Source organism: Budorcas taxicolor, chromosome 4 (genome assembly GCF_023091745.1).
Source record: "Budorcas taxicolor isolate Tak-1 chromosome 4, Takin1.1, whole genome shotgun sequence".
NCBI lineage: Eukaryota > Metazoa > Chordata > Mammalia > Artiodactyla > Bovidae > Budorcas > Budorcas taxicolor.
This window is the reverse complement of record NC_068913.1, coordinates 51,936,437-51,953,411: the sequence shown is the minus strand read 5'-3', so window position 1 is coordinate 51,953,411 and position 16,975 is coordinate 51,936,437. Positions and strand designations below refer to the sequence as shown.

Genomic DNA, 16,975 nt, shown 5'->3' with positions numbered 1-16,975 from the left:
AAGTGTTGCTTCCTGGCCTGCATACAGATTTCTCAAGAGGCAGGTCAGGTGGTCTGGTATTCTCATCTCTTTCAGAATTTTCCACAGTTTATTGTGATCCACACAGTCCAAGGCTTTGGCATAGTCAATAAAGCAGAAATAGATATTTTTCTGGAACTCTCTTGCTTTTTCGATGATCCAACGAATGTTGGCAATTTGATCTCTGGTTCCTCTACCTTTTCTAAAACCAGCTTGAAAATCTGGAAGTTCATGGTTCACATATTGCTGAAGCCTGGCTTGGAGAATTTTGAGCATTACTTTACTAGCATGTGAGGTGAGTGCAATTGTGCAGTAGTTTGAGCATTCTTTGGCACTGCCTTTCTTTGGGATTGGAATGAAAACTGACTTTAGACAAGACAAACAAATAAAAAAGATTAGCTTATTCAGGATGTTGTGATTCACCTGTTTATCAATCCCTCCATTCTGGGCAGCTAGGAGTAGGAATAAATAAGTAAGGGCTAGAGTGCAGTTAAAATAGCATCAAAAACATAAAACACTAAGCAATAAGCTTAAAATATATGCAAGGTCCCAACAGTGAAAACTGTAAAACACTGTCGAAAAAAATCAAAGAAGATGAAAATAGACAGGCAGGTGACCAGGTTTAAGGACTGGAAGGAATCATGGTTAATATTTCTATTCTTCCCAAATTGATCTAGAGATTCAACTCAATCTCAACCATAATCTCATCATGCTTTTTTGGTAGAAACTGACAAGCTAATTTTAAAACGTATGTAGAAATGCAAAGAAATGAGAATATCCAAAGCAATCTTGACAAAGAACAAAACTGGAAAACACACTACTTAAAGACCTTCTGCAACACTTCAGTAATGAAGACAGTGTGGCACTAGCATAAAGATCAACAGACAGACCAATGGAACATAAGGGAGAGTCTAGAAAGAGATCTGCACGTATATGATCATTTTACTTCTGACAAAGATGTCAAAGCAATCCAACTGGAATAAGAACGTATGATGCCGAGACAACCAGATATCAAAACTTAAAAAAAAAAAAAAATGAACTTCAAACCCTAACAAACACCATGCAAAAAATAATTCCAGATGGATCATAGGTCTAAACATAAAAACTAAAAAGATAAAGCTGTTATAAAAATTTGCAGAGAATATTTTTAAAAACTCTTTATAGGCAAGTTTTCTTAAGAGAAGACACAAAAAGCCAAAATCTTTTTTTTTTTTAATGTGTAGGCTTTCATGAGGTGTTTCCATTGGCCAGATGCAGTGACTTGATTATAAAAATGAATAATGACTGTAATGTTGGAATTTACATTGGAAAACTTAAGAAGTTCCATGAGTCTACAGTAATACTGCAATAGAGGGAGAGGGTAGTTCTCTTTTACAAGAAACAAATGTTAGATTAAAACGTAGAAGAAACGATAAAACAAGAAATATCAACAGTTTGTAACCCCCAGCTGGAATAACTAATTCAGACAAGGATCTTTACTGGGTGCCTAAAATTATTAAAACATTGTTGAAGAATAGATATTCGAAGTCTCAAAGTGTCAACTCTTAGATTATATAATTATTTCATTAGGAATAATGTACCTTTATAGTAGAGAGATCTGGCAGTCTCCACCTGTACCAACTAACCAAACAGCATTACCAATACTAGAGCAAGTTGACACTATGTGCCTTTTAAAGTGATACAATCAGAAGTCTGTAACATCAATTTTAACGTTCCTGTGCAAAAAAAGTTTAACCTAAATTCCATAAGGATACAATCAAACACAGTATGTGGGATATTCTACAAGACAGTTATCCTGAATCTTGAGCAAAGTCAACATGATGAAAAGCAAAACAAAAACAAAAGGTAAGAAAGCGGTGTGGATACTCTTCAAACTTTAAAAGTAAAAAGAGCCACAACCATCAAAAGTAACGCACAAGCCTAGACTGAATCCTGAATAAAATAAAAACTAAAAACCCAAATGATAAAGCTACAAAAAACAACTGAAAAACTGATTATAGTTTCGTATTCTGGTTATGAAATTCTTAACCTCTGAATAGTTCAGAAAAACAAGGATAGAAGGATGTTTTGGGATGGGGTTGCTCTATCAATCCATCTAGTATATACAAAAATATATATATGATATAAACATACATATATTTAAATACAATATGTATATTGTATATATATGCATATGTGTGTGTTTATATGTGAATAAAAGTAAATTCTCACTGTGAAAAATCATTAAGTTAACTTTAAGTATGAGCTACCTCTGAGAGCAGAATTAAAGAACTGGAATGATCCTAGAAAACTTCTTAAATTGTTTTATAAAAGAGAACAAACACATGGAGATTTTGTAAACACATTTTTGTACCACAGGGTGGCTAAGAGTTGGACAGAACTGAAGCTACTGAGCACGCACACATACGACAACGGAGACACATTAACAGACTCGAAGGAAAACCTACGTAAGATTTCCGGGCATCCAAATCATTCTGCCCCTAATAAAAATACTGAATTTCCAAGACACAAATGGAGATGGCTGAAGACTTCTAAAATGCGTGTGACTGAACATAGGAGTCATCCTGTCTGGATTTTTGAGCCAATACCGAACATCTAATAATTGTTTTTTTTTTTTTTTCTTTTTATTGTCATCAACAAGGCTTTATTAAATGAAACAATAAAGTGCACATCACGCAGTGGTTTGGGGTCTAAAGTTAGATCTGATCTTTAGTGAAAATGTACACAAGCCATTACTTTATCGTAAGCTTTTAAAAAGTCAAATTTACCCTTCTTTTGTTTCATCCGTTAGTACTCATACTCTTCCCAGACAGTGGGGAGAGACAGATCTACCACACAGCATCACGTACCACATGTTGTTCTACTCATGCAGCTGACTTATTCCACTGGGACCTACACTTGAACTGCACTTCCTTCTTTTTCTTACTTTTTTTCAAGAATCAGAAGTCCAACTCCATAGTAATATCCCTAAATACTCACTCCATGGTTGTTTTCTGAATACTGTACTTATGCTCCAGATGTCTTATTTTCTAGAGTTGTTAACACTGAGAAGTAAGAAAAGCTTTTATTCCATCCTGGTATGTCTGCTCACCATTTGCTGCTATGTGTTCTGCTCTCATCCCCCTTCCACACATTCAAGGCTCTCCATTCAAATTCTGTGTCATTTTGTGCAGTCTCATCTCATTTAATAATTTCTCTTAATATCAACAGATTAATTGTGTATGTATAACGAGAATTTAACTTTTTGACAATCTGTTTCAAGATTCTCAAATTTATTTAGAATTTAGCACCAATGACTTGGAAAAAGTAAAGCAGAAAACAAGTATATTATGAAGTTTTTAAGTCACTCCTCTCACTGATACCAACTGATCTCCCAAGAATAAACCTGTTCTTACGGCAACTACTTCCATACCAATATTAAAAATATCAGTGCACTTTTATTTGACATATAACACAGAAAGAAATATTAAGATTTAAAGATAGCTGGGCAAACATATATTGTTTTTATAATTTATGAGGCAAATCTAAAGCATTTACTAAGAAACTGAATCTGGATATATACTATAAGATTTAAGAGTTGTACCTGATAATTTTTGAAAATTCAGCGTCTGCCAACAATATACCACATCTACTTAATTTACTCCACAAATACACTTTTAATACCAAAAATATGTCTAGTCCTCCTCTGAGCACTGCGGATGCGGCAATGAATAAAACTGAAAGAATGCTCTCCTCTAACAGTTTACTGTCTAGAGGGCAGGGACAGAGGATAAAGAAGCACTAACCTGAACCCTAACTGTAAACAGCTTGCTTGGTCAGGATGATGTCACTGAAGTCATTACAGGTGAACAAAAGTGGAGCAGAGACTAGTAGGAGATAAGGAAGAGATACCACATAGGTATCAGGAAGAAGAGCAGGGCTACAGGAGGGAAGAGGATGGGTGAGGCCCTGAGGAGGGGCAGAGCTGGCCAGGCAGGAGTTCAGCCAGGTCATCCATCAGCTTCTAGCTTTGCAACAACTGACAGACAGGAGAGCAGCAGGAGGTGCTGAGAAGTTAACAACCTGGGGGAGCCTTGGAGGACCTCACAGGCCACAGTAAAGATAGTGAATAACGTGGGAAAACACCAGAAGCTTTTCAGAAGAAGAGAAGCCTGATGCAACTTAAGCTTTAGGAGACTCTGGCTGAGAGAGGCAAAGAAGCAGGGAGCCTATTTAGGGGACTATGGTGGCTGTTAATTCAGGAGACAGAAGACGTAGTGCCTTAGTAAACAAGGGTGGTGATGGTGGTTGGTTCCAAATACAGAGCCAAATTAGTAAAAGGATGGATTGGGCATGGGATACAGGACAAAGAGAGGCCTAGAAGTCAGCTGCCAGACTTACAGCCTAAGAAGATGGAGGGAGGGACTCGCTATTTACTGCAAGGGAGAAGCTGGCGGAAGGGTGACTCTTAGGGAGAATATCCGTGCAGTGTGGACACGACGAGTATAAGATACTTATTCATATCTAAGTGAAAATAAAAGCAAGCAGTACGGTGTGAGTCAGGAGTTCAGGGGAGACGTCTGAGTTAGAAATAGAAATTTGGGAGTCAACAGCACGTAGATGGAGGTTAACAGCCATGAGATGTAACAGAAATTAGAATAGTCTCCCTTCTCTCCATAAAAGAAGAGGGGGAGGTATAAAAAACAAAGAAAGTGCATCTATTTGTAGAACAGAAAATAATTATGAGGTGCTGCTAAGTCATTTCAGTCGTGTCCAACTCTGTGCGAACCCACAGACGGCAGCCCATCAGGCTCCCTCGTCCCTGGGATTCTCCAGGCAAGAACACTGGAGTGGGTTCCATTTCCTTTTTCAGTGCATGAAAGTGAAAAGTGAAAGTGAAGTCGCTCAGTCATGTCTGATCCTGTGCAACCCCATGGACTGCAGCCTACCAGGCTCCTCCGCCCATGGGATTTTCCAGGCAAGAATACTGGAGTGGGGTGCCATTGCCTTCTCCGAATTATGAGGTGGGCCCTATGTAAATCCTCTAGTTCAGTTCAGTCACTCAGTAGTGTCTGACTTTTTGCAATCCCATGAACTGTAGCATGCCAGGCCTCCCTGTCCATCACCAACTCCCAGAGCTTGCTCAGACTCATGTCTATCAAGTTGGTGAAGCCATCCAACCATCTCATCCTCTATTTAAATCCTCATTTAAATCATAATTTAAATCCTTTAAGAGCTCTCATTTTCTTAAATTATAATCATCGAACACCTACAAAATTTAAAACTCCCAAAAGGTAATGCAATTTTTCTCTGTTCTCAGAAAAACTTCCAAATAGTCACAGAGTGCAGGTGTGCGTGCTGTCACTTCAGTCGTGTCTGACTCTTTGCTGCCCTATGGACTAAAGCCCACCAGGCTCTTGTCTGTGGGATTCTCCAGGCAAGAATAATGGAGTGGGTTGCCATGTCCTCCTCCAGGGGATCTTCCTGAGTCAGGGATTGAACCTGCATCTCTTATGTCTCCTGCGTTGCAGGCGGAGTCTTTACCCATTGAGCCACCTGGGAAGCCCCAGTCAAAGAGGCAGATATATAAATATTACAAGGGGGTGATCGAAGAGAAGGGAAAGAAATCAAGTATATACTCTTGCTAATAAACATGTCACTAGGATGTTGCTTGGTCCATGGGAGGATGAGTCAGCTGGACAGAGGAAGGTCTTTGACAATGTATATCTGTTCTACTAAGGATCACAGGTGACAAAGTTGCACTATTCTACACAGTAATCAAAATCACGTTGGGTGGCCTATGTTGTCGGCTCACCAGCCTGCAGGGCTCAACAACTCAGTAGTCAGTCACATCACCAACACTGGCTGAGTCAGATGGCTGGAATGTTATAGCTATATCTCATCACTTTTCAAAGGTCAAGAGAGAGAGACAAACAAGAATATTATTTTATTTTTCTGTCATTTTTTTCAGAAGCTGCTATCAAGTGGCCCAGAATAACTGAAACAAAAAAGTCATTCCAATATTCTTGCCAGGATTCTTGGCCCCCAAGAATCCTTGACCTTTGTATATATATACACACACACCTGTAAATACATAAAAAATGCTTAAGGTAAGAAAAATTAGCCAGTAATAATCAGTAAGATCTCATACTTAAGCTTTCATAATTAAGAGAAGGTGTTAAACTTGATTCTTCTGCTGGCTCCATCTTTCAAATATTACATTCTTAACTGATGACCATGTCATTCCTCCCAATAGCTCTCATCAGTTTATTCCATGGTTTTCCCAGTCAGCGTTTATCTACATTACTCCAGTAATTCAGTCTACTTGTCTCCAAAACATTCTCCATACTGGAATCATGCTAGTTTTTCTAAAATGAAAGCCTGAAGGAACCACTTCCTCCCTCTGCTCAAAACTCCATTTCCTCACACCCAGAGCTCTAGATGAACTAACTTATGGTTGGTTTCCCTGTACACGAGGTGGTTCGCACTATCACTGTCTTTGTCCTAATACTCCAGCCTGGAGTGACTTTTCCTGCAACTGCCAAACAATTAACAGCAATGAAAGCCTATTCATTGTTCAAGGAAGCTTAAGTACCACTTCCTCAAAGAAATCTTCTCTGATCCCATGAGAGATTATCTGTCTTTACCAGTACTTCTAATCTTTCATACAATTTTACATATTGTTTACATGTCTTATTCTCAGTATTATACCAAAGGTCCCAGAAGACACTTCTGTATCCTTAGCACCTAGAGAAATACCTGGCCATGTGTTTGTTAGGCATTTGTTTGTTATTATAAATTTGTTTAATAATAAATATTATTATATTTAATAATATAGATTATATATTATTTATAATAATATTTATATAATTATAAATAAATAATAAATATTGCTGTATTAAAGTTTGGAGTCTGGGTACTTGCTGCCTAAGGTTAGCCAAGTTTACACAGATGTCTAGAGTTCCAACATCAATAAATGAAGAATATTTCATCTCTGATTACTAGCATTGACAATGAAATTAATAAAAATGGTCCAACCTTCCCAAATTAATTTGGTTATCACTTCTTCCTTCCTATTTTGAATTCTATTTAGTGAAGTCACTCTAACAACACACTAGATAAACTGATACAAACATACAGGGGAAAAAGGAAGAAATCACTATATGACTGGGAACCTACCAGGACCCCCTGAATAAACTGAAATGTATGAAGCATCTACCCCACAGAAAACACTCTGCTAGATGCTGTGGGGAAAAGTGAGATGGGAAAGACTGTTCCCCATCCTCAAGCAAAATATAACTTTATGGAGGAGGTAAAGCAGTTATACAAATAATTAGAAATCAAAGTCTAAGATGGTTGCAACACTAAAGGACAGAACTTTAGGCTCTTATAGCCAGAAAACAAGCTTGATTAAAAAAAAAGCTGGCCTAAAAGAAAACGTATGGCTTCGAAAGAAATGAAAAGGTAACATCCAGCAAGGAAGAGGCAGACTAAATTAAAACAGAGGAGAAGCAGGAGCACGTCCAGGAGAATGGGCTGCCCACAGCCTCAGAGGGCCCACGTGAGGAGGCACAGGGCAGATCCCAAGGCCACGCACAGACCGTGTGAGAGCGGGAGGCCGCTCTCACGCCTAGAGCAGGGGTACGAAGGCACACAGGCTCACGGAAAAGGCTACAAAACCTGGAGAAGTCCACCTGTTACCGAAACAGACAGAGAGGCCGGTCTTTTCCTACAGGGTTAAACTGGACTCCATTGGTTACTGGCTGTCAAAAGACTGAGGTATGGCTGTGGTTCACTTCTCTAGGATATAGAATTACAGAATTTATGTTTCCTGGTTGTCCTATATGATATTGCCTTTAGTACCAGTACAAGGAGAGGTCATAAAAAAAAAATAGTTACTGGTGACGCTGCTGAAGGACAAAGTACAGAACTTTCAAACTGAGTCTGTGCTGAGCAGCAGAGCATTAAAATTTCGAAGTGTGATGGATGGTCAGCCTAATTCTCACACTTTTTTTTTGGCTTTAAATAAAAAAGACAACTACCTCTAGTCTAGAAGCACCACCCCACCAATCTATTTCCAGAGACTTCCAAGAAGTGAAAACTTTTGCCCTCCACACAGAATCTATACCTGTGCTTTTAATCAAATTAATATACAATTCTCTAAGATATCACAATGTTGCAAAGTCTCCACAAAAAAGACCACAAACTGGTGGCCTGGGGCCAAACCTTGTCCATACGTAAGTGATACTGCTTGTCTGTCTACTGGCTTGCATGGTATTTTTAGTCACTAGATTAATTAAAGAAAAGCATTTTTCACACAACTAAAATCCAGATCTCTAGCTTCTCTTGAAAAAGAGGCAATTCTCGCAATGCTCCTCAGTTCACTCAACCACCTCACTTATAGCCCTGTTTGGTCCTGCTGGCTTTTGTTTTGTCCCCTGACTTACCTCCAATACTCTGGCCACCTGATGTGAAGAACTGACTCATTTGAAAAGACCCTGATGCCAGGAAAGACTGAAGGTGGGAGAACAAGTGGATGACAGAGGATGAGATGGTTGGATGGCATCATTGACCCAATGGACATGAGTCTGAGTAAAGTCTGGGAGTTGGTGATGGACAGGGAGGCCTGGTGTGCTACAGTCCATGGGGTTGCAAAGAGTTGGACACGACTGAGCGACTGAACTGAACTCACATAGTCTTTGGGTCCCTAACAGTCTGTGGCCAGTCTGCTGGCTGTGCAGGGCCAGAGTTCACAAAGAACACTGGCGAGTTTCACATCCAGCATGACTGCTTACTACTTGTGTAATCCCGGACAAGTCACTTAACCCTCTCCAGGCCTCAGGTTCTCCTTGCACAAAATGAAGACAACAATACGACTGATCTGAGAGGGTTGTTGAGAGGAATAAATTAGTTTAGTAAAGCAGTGGTTCTTTACGTGTCTGTGGAGGGAAGGACTCTGCTCACTCACTCCAGGACATGTGGCAAAGACTGGAGACATTTTTGGTTGTCACAACTGGGGGGAGGGGGGACTGGTATACAGGGTGGGTAGAGCCTAGGTCAGAGAAGGCAATGGCACCCCACTCCAGTACTCTTGCCTGGAAAATCCCATGGATGGAGGAGCCTGGTGGGCTGCAGTCCATGGGGTCGCCAAGAGTCAGACACGACTAAGCAACTTCACTTTCACTTTCCACTTTCATGCACTGGAGAAGGAAATGGCAACCCACTCCAGTGTTCTTGCCTGGAAAATCCCAGGGACAGGGGAGCCTGGTGGGCTGCCGTCTACGGGGTCGCACAGAGTCGGACACGACTGAAGCGACTTAGCAGCAGCAGAGCCTAAGTATGCTGCTAAACCCCTTACAACTCATAGGACAGCCCCCACCACAAAAAATTATCCAACCTAAAATATCAACAGTGCTCAGGATACCAAATCCTGACATAAAGCATTTAAAAGGAATGCTTAACACAGAGGAAACCCTCTCAGTTATTATCAGTAATAACAGAAGCAAGCCCTAGCTGGGGCTCCCACCTCAGCTGGAGAAAACTCTTAATTTCTCAAGAGCTCCTTTTGCTACCTTGGAGGAATTTAACAAATAGAGAGATGTACTTGAAATTCCTTGGTTCTATGTCATTCATTCAGCAGGTCATTAATCAATTAAAGAACCATGAGAATATATTTTCCTAAAACAAAAAGCAAACAAGAACATCCTCTAGTGAGCAACAATGCACAGTGTCAGAAAAGTAAACTGTCCTGGAAAACACGGGACACAGAAACTGGTGATTACTGCAACTTAGAAGGCACCAGACTGAATTTCCTCCAGCTCATAGTTTAATACAGAGGATGTCCATTAATCCCAAGATATTTTTTAGAAAACTGTGATGAGAGGGGAAGTAGAAGAGAAAGGTTTTGCTCTTTCATTTTATTAATTAATTTTTATTTTACCTTTTTTGGCTGCCCTGAGCAGCATGTGGGATCTTAGTTTCCCAACCAGGGATTGAACCCATGTCTCCGACCAGCGAAGCTCCAAGTCTTGACCACTGGATCACCAGGAAAGCCCCAAGAAATAGGCTTTAAACTAAAGAGCCTACCACCCGGATACCAGCCACTGCTTGCCCAAGAAGATCCCGTGGGCTTAAACAGCTCAGTTGGGGATCCTTGGGGAGAGTTCCTGCTTTGACCTGGAGTCACAAGAAGAGGTGTCTTCCAGATGTAGGGCAGCTCAGTAGCCAAGCAATCCGGAAAGGCCTCAGCCGTGCTGAAATACACTTAAGAGGCTACCAGGAATTCTGCGGCAGGACATTAGAATGAGTGCTAGCCCCTGTTGCCGTGGACCAGGAGTGCTGATCAAGCTCCGTAGCCCAGTACTACAGGAATCTCTGACTTGTCCTCTGGGCTTCAGTTTTCTCAGTCACTATTAAAAAGTGGAACTGCTGTTATTTTTTTCCCAAAACCATAAACACAGAGAACACTGATTCTTATTTGCAACAATGTGTCTTCAATACTTACAGCACAAACATCTGAGTTCCTCTCAAGGGACCCCTTGGTAACTGTAGCAGTCAGACCCTTGACTGTAACAGGAAAGAAGTTCTGCTGAATCAAAGCCAAGAAAAGCATTAAAGATGCTTCTAGCAAAGGTGAGGTAATAAATGTTCTACAAATCTAAAAAGGCTAAACTAAAGGGCTCTATCATTTATTAAAAAAAAAACAAACCACTTTTCAAGTCTAAAACGAATTGTTAAATCTCTTTTAAGCTCAAGTAAACATATATTTCAACACCCACGTACAATATAGTATGCTACCAAAGATACCCAGATTGGTAAACTGCATCACAGAGCAAGACTACCAGAAGTGCTGTCAAACAGAAGGCTTTCACTAAGGAGACAGCTTCCACTAAAGAGACAAAGGAAACAGCTCATTGAGAAAGGGGCACAGATGGACACAGTGGCACAGGCAGAACTTTGGCTGCAATTGTTTAAGTAGAACGCATTTCAGGCTGCAGGCGGAGCACAAGCAATGGCACTAAAGCTGGAATGGCCAGGAGTCCAGTTTGGGGCACTGGGTTCATGGTGGAAGGACAGCACTGTAATCTGAGGCCAAATCATGACAGCTTGGACCTTCAGAAGGTGTAAGTCAGTTGCACAAACTAATTCCAGTAACATTATTCCGATTTGATTAATAGAAAAGTTGATCACCATTAAGTTACTGTGCTGTGCTTAGTCACTCAGTCGTGTCCAACTGTTTGCGACCCCATGGACTACAGCCCACCAGGCTCTTCTGTCCATAGGATTCTCCAGGCAAGAATACTGGAGTGGGTTGCCATGCCCTCCTCCAGGGGGTCTTCCCAACTCAGGGATCAAACCCAGGTCTTCATCATTGCAGGCAGATTCTTTACCATCTGAGTCACTTGCAGGAGAGTCAAAAAGCTATCAGAAAGTAAATTCAGCTATTTGTTAATTTAGTATAATTCATCAGTTATATCCCAATCATAATTAATAAAATAAGCAAACATTACAAATAAAGAATGGGTATTTTTAAATTGTAGAAAGAAAGTGACCCCTTTTCAATAATATAATTTAGAAATGAATTTTGACTCATTTTTAAAAATGATAATGCATTACTAAACACAAGCTGGAATCAAGATTGCTGGGAGAAATATCAATAACCTCAGATATGCAGATGACACCACCCTTATGGCAGAAAGTGAAGAGGAACTCAAAAGCCTCTGGATGAAAGAGAAAGAGGAGAGTGAAAAAGTTGGCTTAAAGCTCAACATTCAGAAAATGAAGATCATGGCATCCAGTCCCATCACTTCATGGGAAATAGATGGGAAAACAGTGGAAACAGTGTCAGACTTTATTTTGGGGGGCTCCAAAATCACTGCAGATGGTGATTGCAGCCATGAAATTAAAAGACGCTTACTCCTTGGAAGAAAAGTTATGAGCAACCTAGATAGTATATTCAAAAGCAGAGACATTACTTTGCCAACTAAGGTCTGTCTAGTCAAGGCTATGGTTTTTCCAGTGGTCATGTATGGATGTGAGAGTTGGACTGTGAAGAAGGCTGAGCGCTGAAGAATTGATGCTTTTGAACTGTGGTGTTGGAGAAGACTCTTGAGAGTCCCTTGGACTGCAAGGAGATCCAACCAGTCCATTCTGAAGGAGATCAGCCCTGGGATTTCTTTGGAAGGAATGATGCTAAAGCTGAAACTCCAGTACTTTGGCCACCTCATGCAAAGAGTTGACTCATTGGAAAAGACTTTGATGTTGGGAGGGATTGGGGGCAGGAGGAGAAGGGGACGACAGAGGATGAAATGGCTGGATGGTATCACTGACTCAAAGGACATGAATCTGAGTGAACTCCGGGAGTTGGTGATAGACAGGGAGACCTGGCGTGCTGCGAATCATGGGGTCGCAAAGAGTCGGACACGACCGAGAGACTGAACTGAACTGAACCGAAGAAAGAGAAGTTGTCTCCCTGAGCTGGCTCAACAGCTTCCTCAATTACAGGAAGAAACCATACTTGCCAACAGAAACTATGAACCAGCAAATGCTCAGCGATGTTCCCGTACTTGTAAGCAAGTGGTTAAATCTGGGAAAACAACACATTGTAAACTCTCTACAAAGATTTGTGAAATTGAAATGTAAATTTTAAAGTCATTTTGAAGCCACTTTCTACTAAGAAAACCAAGGTTCACAAAGAAAGCTTACATCTGCTCACTGCTGAAAAAGACAATTAAAATACAGTAAGGGGCTGTTTTGGGGCTTCCCTCATAGCTCAGTCAGTAAAGAATCCGCCTTCAATTCCTGGGTCCAGAAGATCCCCTGGAGAAGGAAATGGCAACCCACTCTGGTATTCTTGCCTGGAGAATCCCATGGACAGAGGAGCCTGGTGGGCAACAGTCCATGGGGTCTCAAGAGTCGGACACGACTTAGCGACTAAACCACCATATTTTAGCCCAAGCAGCAGCACTGGCTGGATGGCATCACTGACGCGATGGACGTGAGTCTGAGTGAACTCCGGGAGATGGTGATGGACAGGGAGGCCTAGCGTGCTGTGATTCATGGGGTCACAAAGAGTCAGACACGACTGAGCGACTGAACTGAACTGAACTGAGCAGCACTGTCTCATCTTTTTAAAAGATGCCTTGTATAAGTTCATTTAAAACTGCCTGATATGAGTTTATGGACAATAAATTCACGATGTTGAAATATTATATTTCTCTATATACCAAAACCCCTTGTGATGGACCGTCCATGAAGTTTAAGTATAGCAGGAAAAACATTAGGCTGCAAATTAGTAGGATGAGAATCTGATGCCAGTTCTGTCTCGAAAAGCACTAAACAGGCTTCTCCAGTCTCACCTTTAAACTACGAGGATTGAATCATGATGTCTAAAGTGCTATTTCATAAAATATTAATTTCTTAGTAGAGAGTTGTTGTAATACACTCAGGGAGGTAGCGTATCACGGATCAAGGTTCAGTGGCAGACTAGCTGGTGTGTTCAAACATGGGCTCCCTCAGTACCAGGTGGTAGCCTTATGCAGAAGTTTCCTCTTCTATCAAGAAAGGATAACATTTACCTTTGCAACAGGAAAGAAGAATCAGAAAGTATATAATGCATCTGGTATACTGCAGGCACTAAATAAAGGCAGACATTAAGTCTCTGGCCAGTAAGATAAGTTCTGATGGAGAAGAGGAATCCACTTGACAAAGCAGTTTCCTAGAACTCAGCCTGGAGAAGAGCAGGGACTGAATGCCTGGCACATAAATACTGGGGAGGACTCACAGTTGGGAGTAAGAAGGATCAAAGCAGGAAGGAGAAGATAAGCAAAGGCTCAGAGTACTGCACATAGTAACAAGGAACAGGAAAGAAACAACAAGGGACACAGTGCTTGAGGGAAGAAGACATCTTTCCATTAAGAATGAGGACCACTGGTGAAAAAACATATACAGTGATTTACTATAATGATTTCATGACCAATATAAAGCAGAAAGCTGGGTTAGCACTATATGAATGTCACTAAGAAAAATGAAGAGGGCTTTGACAATTCTTTGCCTGCAATTCGCACGCGGGATTGAGATGATCGCAGTCCTGCCCACCTCTGAGTGCCACTTCCCCCACTACTGTCCTCCCACCTCACTCTCCCCTAGGTAGACCCCACTCCAGCCACACAGCTGCTCTTCTATCTCTGGAACATATCAAGCTTCTTTTTCCTTTAGCTCCTTTGCACTGTTACTTCTGCTTGGAAACTTCCAGCAGATCTTCCCATGGCTGACTCATTCTAAACATCCAGATCTCCTCCAAACTTGCTCAAGGAAATCTTTCCTGATCACCCATATCTAAATTTCCCCCATCCCAGTCGTGCTCCAGCCCCTGGTAATGTCTCTTCTAGCATTTATCATTATCTAAAATTGTCATTTTTGTTTATATATTTATAGTATCTACATCAAAATGGAAGGTCTTGAGGGCAAGACTATTATTTAAATGTTTCCACATTCAATTCTCAACATCTAAAACAAAGCATAAGATGAGGCAGAGATGAGGCGATCGATCATCAGATAAATTTGTCCAAAGACTAAAGTTAAATGATAAAAACCATCCTTCTGTGAACCTTAGTAAGGAAAAGTCCCCTGAAGTGGTTTTAATTTCATTTCTTTAATGCAGTTTTATGCAATAATGCAGTCTTAAAGGTCAATGTCTGAGACAGAAAGATTTAAAAAGAATGACTTCTTCAAAACAATACAAAACATATATGGATACATATATTATACAGTACACATTTTTACTTTATGAGCATGAATTATGCCCCCACCTTATTAGAACCCATAAATAAAGCATCTTAGGTATCCTACGACGTTTTGTTTCATGAGGATGTATAGGTAGATGGAATATATATATATGTGAATTATCTTTCAGAACACTTCTCCACAAAGAATTCTGAGATAAACTGAACTAATTTCAGTACTAGTATGGAAAGGCTTGACCTGTTGTTACCTAGCTAAGCTTATGACTATTACTGAGTCAAGTGACGAATTCAGTAATTCCATCTGTGAAACAAGAAAAATGACATGAAGATCAATTGGCACTTTAAGAGAATAAGAAAAGTTCCACAATGTTAACTTCTGTTTGAACTAAAAGAAAGAAAGAAAAAAAAATCCCTCTCTAATCCTAAACCAAAAAATAAGCATGCTACTGAGATTTCAAAATATGACCAGATACCCACGAGTGAGCAAAGCAGTGAACTGAAACCACAGCCAGAACATTCGTGATTTGTGCTTTAATTTTTAAATTTTGTTTGGAACACAGCTTTCCTTGATGAAAAAAAAAAAAAAGAGGTCAGTAACCGACGCATCAACCTAGTCACCATTCTCGGTCACTATGGAAGGCCCAAGGGGCCAGCAGAAGGCTTGATTTCACCGAGGGCTCCGCAGAATGAAGGAATGGAGACCTCTCTACTAGCATCCATGCCCTGAATGCCCACCCAAACCTTGGATGAAAAGGGGCGCCGCAATCTGCAACTTTACTTCTGTACCCATTATAAACAAGACCGCCAAGCCCCTCCTCCTCTCCAGAGGACGGCGAGGGCCGTACAAACAAGCCGGGATGCTCGGTTCTGGCCTCCGTTCGCGGGTCTCCAGTGAGCCCCGGGCAAATCACCTGATCCCGATGACTCAGTTTTCCAATCTGTCAAATAGGGTGACTAGAAACCCAGCCTACCTCATCGGGTGGTTCCGGGCCGGCCGCCCCAGGCTGGCCGGGAGACCGCGGCTCTGTGGCTGCGCCCGCGGCAGTGTCCGCCGGCGGAGGGGCGGGGCTCGGCAGGGTGGGACCAGGAATCTAGTCCTGCAGAAGTCGCGCAGCCCACCGCCCGCGTACTGTCGCCCCAGGACCTCCTAGAGTACCCGGCCTATGACGTCAGCACGCTGACGTCGACGCACAGAGGTCGCATCTCGCCCCAGGGACCAAAGACCGGTAAGGGCCAGAGAGCCCCTATAGCAGAGCGGCGATTGGTGAGTGACTCTATCAATCATATACTGTCCAGTGAGCGTCGCGGGAAGGCGTGAGGGGCGGTCGGGGCGGTCCGGCCGGCCCTGAGGCGAGAGTGGGAATAGGAAACTCCGGCTGACTGAATTTTCGCGAATCCGGTACCGCACGGTTTTCTGATGCGTCTCTTCTCTCTCCTGATAGATTCTTCTGGCTTCCCCCATTCTCTTGGTGGCAATTTAGGGTCCAACTCTGGAAAATAATCATGGGACTGGATTTCAGGGCCCTTGGGCGCTCCAGAAGTGAAAAAGTAGGATATTCAATTTCCCTGTTCAAGAGTTACCTCATCTTTGAATTCTCGGCTCCAGCCCCACCTCCTCCCCGCTTAGGATACTCTCTCAGCTCTCCTAGCGCATAACACTTCAGTTTTAATAGTGGTGATGGTTTAGTTGCTAAGTCGTGTCCGACTCTTGCGACCCCATGGACTGTAGCCCGCCAGGCCCCTCTGTCCGTAGGATTTTCTAGGCAAGAATGATGGAAGTGGGTTACCATTTCCTTTTCCAGGAGATCTTCCCAATCAGTTTTAATAGCAGTCAACATTTTTTTTTATATTTGTATAGGTTTTCGCTCTAAATTGACCTCCTTTATTGTTTGACTAAAGGTTATATTTTAATGAAACTACTACAGTTAGACCGTTCAAATATATGAAGGACTAGAGAGTTACATAGAGGGAATTCTGCTTCCAGGTCCTGAGGCACTTGGTTCGCCTATTGAAGTCAATAACTTGAGTGTTGCAGATTTTTTGCGTATCCTTCCAAAGACACTATGAGTGCTATTATTCATGTTAAATTACATATAACCATAAATTTAAACGTCACACATTAGCTAATCGTTTTCAGGGAGTAATTAAAAACCAGTCCCTATATGGTGACTTCTGGGCTTCCCTTGTGGCTTAGGTAGTACAGAATCCGCCTGCAATGCGGGAGACCAGGGTTC

General features: G+C 41.5%; 1 protein-coding gene across 2 annotated transcripts in view; it reads right to left on the bottom strand.

Moving 5' to 3' along the window:
* STARD3NL (STARD3 N-terminal like) overlaps positions 1-15,904 on the bottom strand; it is a 57,737-nt gene extending 41,833 nt beyond the window's left edge. The window contains exon 1 of one of the 2 annotated variants that reach the window (XM_052639144.1): positions 15,713-15,904. The gene's annotated coding sequence lies outside the window, so the exon portion shown is untranslated. Of the gene's footprint in view, positions 1-10,501; positions 10,562-15,712 lie in introns of those variants that run through there. The other variant, XM_052639146.1, reaches the window with a different exon arrangement.
* Between the last annotated feature and the right edge of the window lie 1,071 nt (positions 15,905-16,975).